Source organism: Equus quagga, chromosome 13 (genome assembly GCF_021613505.1).
Source record: "Equus quagga isolate Etosha38 chromosome 13, UCLA_HA_Equagga_1.0, whole genome shotgun sequence".
Lineage (NCBI taxonomy): Eukaryota > Metazoa > Chordata > Mammalia > Perissodactyla > Equidae > Equus > Equus quagga.
In genome coordinates this window covers 76,253,263-76,257,208 of record NC_060279.1, presented here as the reverse complement: position 1 = coordinate 76,257,208, position 3,946 = coordinate 76,253,263, and positions in this window count along the sequence as shown.

The window sequence follows — 3,946 nt, the reverse complement described above, 5'->3', positions numbered from 1 at the left end:
GCGGCGAGCGCGCCCGGAACGCAGCGGCGGCGGCGGCGGGCCCCGGGCGGCTGGAGCGGCGGCCGCATGTGCGAGCTCCGGCGCCTGCCAAAGCGTTGGGTCATTTAATTGGGGAGGAAGGAGGCGGGGCGGCGGGCGGCGCGCGGGAGGGGGGCGGAGCAGGGGCGGGAGCGGGAGCACGCGGGCGGGGGAATCCCTCCCTCGCGCGCCCTCCTCGGCGCCCGCCCTCCTCCTCCTCCTCCCCCCACCCCGCCTCCCCCCTCCGTCCTCCCCCCCGCGTCCCAAACTGCGCACAATGGCTCGCCGGCTCCTCTATCTATTTTGTGTCCAGCCGGGAGCCGCGCGCGATGATTCATTGCCCCAATTAGGGCCTCTCTCCAGCGCGCCCGGCTCGAGCCGTCTGAAGGGTCTCCTCCGGGACCCGCGCAAACCCATCAGCGGCTGGAGCTGCTCTTTAAGTAAAGGTCAAGCAGGACGCGGGAGGAGCCAGGTGAGGACGGGGCCGGCGCCCCCCGGAGCCCGAGGAGCCGGGAGGAGCTCTCGGAGGGCGGCCTCAGCCCCGGAGCAGCGGGCAGGCTCGCTCAGACCCCTCCCCATTTAGAGGGGGACCGAATGAGGGCCGCTTACAGCCCGGAGCTGCCCGGGGTGGGGGGCACCTTTCTGGGCCCAGTGTTCTAATTTTGGAGACAGAGGGAAGAGGAGCTGTCCGCTGTCTCCTGGAACACATTAGTGAAGGCACCATCCGGGGGACAGAGTCCTCAGCCTGTCGCGCCCCTCCTCACTGCTGGCCAGAGGCAGAAAGGATCCTGTGTGTGCCGGGCTGTGTGTGCCAGGACAAGTGACTCAACAACTCTGGGCCCTTTCTGTCTCTTGTTAAAAAGGAGCTCTAGCAGGGGACTGGCTTTCCATGTGTTTATTGTTTGTGCGTATAGATACACAGAGAGTCCTTAGCGTGTGCCAGGTGCTATTCTAAGCGCTTTCTATACATCAGCTCAGTTGCTTTTCCTGGTAACTCGGGGTTAAGCGCTGTGATCAGCCCATTTTACAGATGAGAAAGACGAGGCCCTGAGGGTTAAGTTATTTTTCTGGAGTGGTGGAGCTCAGATTCAGACCCAGGCAGCCAACTCTGGCACCTGCTCTCGACCCCCTGGCAGGGCAGCCTCGCTAGGCAAACATCTGGTCCGCGTCACCCCTTCTGCTGATGGAGACTGTGCACGGCAGGGGACACAGCCAGGACCCCTCCATCCTCCCTGCTCCTCTGGCCTCGGCTGGGAGGCCTTGTGTGAATCCAGGCCTCTCTGGGCCTCACATTTCCCATCTGCGAAATGCCACCCCTCCCAGCTTCAAAATTCTAGGAGTCTCTGGTTTCTGAGCAGTTGACAGCTGTCCTGATCTGCCAGCTGGAGACCAGAGTCAGCCTGGGGACAAAGGTGCCAGGTGGGCCCCTCTGCCGTCTGGGGCATTGACATGTAAATAAAACTAGGCTTCCTCTTGGCACGGAGGAGGGCCATGCATTGTAAATAAACGGAGCGAGAGAAAGGGGCCACCTCTTCAGAGCCCCTGGTGGAATTCCAGGGGTCACAGTCCAGGGATCGACAGGAAAGTCATCGCCATCATCGCCAGAAACGCAGGACTGCGGTTGTCACCCAGGCCGGGAGAGGAGCTGTGTCAGCAGAGCTGTCCGAAGGAAGGAATGTTGGGGGTGGGGCGAGGGGCTTTCCCTGCTTCTGGCATTTTTAATACCTGGCGGGAGAGGGGTACTGATTAGGGGAACTTGAAAGGGTGGGGTCTGTATGATTGTGTCTTAGCAAAGCGATTAAGCCCACACAGACCAGGAGGCGGCTGCCAACACAATGCCAGCTCAGAAAATGCAGGTCCCTCTTGGGGTTACGGGGAGAGGGGGGGTCCCTTGAGGCTTGGCACATGCTGTTCCTCTGCTCCAAATGCCTTTCCAGGCTCTCTTGGTGAAGCCGGCTCAGGCCCATCTTTATGGTCCTGGCTGCAGAGTCTTCCCTGCCCCGCAGGGTTCTCTGCCTTCTCCGTCTCCAGCAGGCTCCCCTGTTAGTCTCTGTCTCGGCTCGTTGGCATAGGAATTTGTCATAGATTTTATTTATTTTTCTGGCGACTGTTCTCTGTCTGTCGGCCTCCCCAGGAGCCTGGGGGCCCCCTCCCCCGGACAGGAACTGGGTCTGTCTTGCTCACGGGGCACATCCAGGGCCTGGCTCAGTACCAGCGGCCCAGGCCCCTGGGCCCAGTGCTGCCAGATCCCTCTCTTGCCGTGGGAGCCTTGGGCAGACCTTAGTTCTCTAAGCCTCAGCTTCCTGCTCTGTGCAATGGGGTCGTGATCCTCGTGGGGTTTTCTTGTGTGGGTCAAATGAGACAGAGAGATCACAGTGCTGTGGGCACGGGGGCCCGGCACACTGGAGTAACTGTGTGTGTGTGTGTGTGTGTGTGAACCCTGCCTGGCTCTGTCCAGTGGCTGAGGAGGAGGCTCTGCTACAGCCTGTCTGCGTTCCCAGGAGACCGGGGCACTGTGATGAGGTCACACACAAAGTCTGAGGGCGGAGGGTGCCCCAGGGGCTGAGAGGACAAAAAGAAGGAGTGGAGTTTCCTTATCTAAGCTGGGGTCATCCGTGAGGACACCCTGAGTATGTGCCACGTGTGCAAAAGTGTGTGTCTGCATGTGTGTATGTGTGTGTTACTGTGTGCATGGATTCATGTTTGTGTGTGCATGCACGTGTTGCTGCAGACATGTGTGCATGCATTCAACTGTGCGCATGTGTGCGCGCATGTGTTGGTTGTGTATATGTGTGTGTACATGTGTGTTACTGTGTACTCGTGTGCACGCATTCACCTGTGTGTTTGTATTGCATGTGTTTGTGTGTGCATGTGTGTGCACACGTGCTGGTTGTGTACCTGTGTGCGTGCATCCATGTGCATGTGTATGCATGTGTTCCTGTGTGTGCCTGTGTGTGCGTACAAAGTGGGCCAGGAGTGGGAGGAGAGAGGCTTCCAGCTCGGTGTTTTTGTCTCCTTCGATGACCCAGTGACTCAGGGAAGTCCCCTGGCTCACTTCTCGGGAGGCAGGAAGCTGGTGAGCCCAGATCAGAGGAGGAGGAAGGCAGGCTGGTCATCTGAGGGTGGATGACAAAGGGCGGGGCCTCTGGCACAGCTTGACACAGCAAATTGACATCACGGCTCTGCCAGTTCCTAGCTGTGTGGCTTTGTCCTGCTACTTAACCTCTCTGAGCCTCAGTTTCCCCATCTGCAAAACAGGAATAACAAAACCCCATAGAGCTGGGGGGAGGGTGAACTGAGACAGCCAAGTGAAGCACACCCTCTGGACACAGAAATAACCGCCGTGTGTAAATAACCGCCGTGTGTGCACATCAGGTGGCTGTTCCTCGCACACAGGCACCTGTGCCTTACCGATGCAAACGGGCTGAATCATTGCGACAAGCCCGTGAGGTAGGTTCTGTTGTCTCCCCAGTTCCCAGGTGAAGAGACAGGGGCACAGAGAAGGGACGTCAAGGCCCCAGGTCCCGCAGTGTGATGGAGCCGGGGCTGGAACCAGACGCCCTGTCTCTGTCACTCCTGGCTTTGTGAGCCGTGAAGACTAGCTTTGCCCTAAGTCCTGAGATGCCAGCTGGTTAGGGCAGGAGTGGCTACAGTCTCGTCCTTCCTCTCCTCACATGTCCGCAGTTTCACACCCGAGGAAACTGAGGCCCTGACAGGTCGGGACACAAAACAGGCCAAGAATGTGCCAGCAGATGAGGAGAGACATCAAGGCTCATTGATATTAACTTCTTGTTGGAGCCACAGCCCCCCGACCCCAGCCGAGCCGTCTCCTAGCTCCCTCTGAGTCCCGGCCCTCCCTGCAGCTGGAGAGAGGGCGCAGCCCCCAGACCCCTTGCGGCACGCCCGGCCCGGCTCTCTCTGTCTCCGT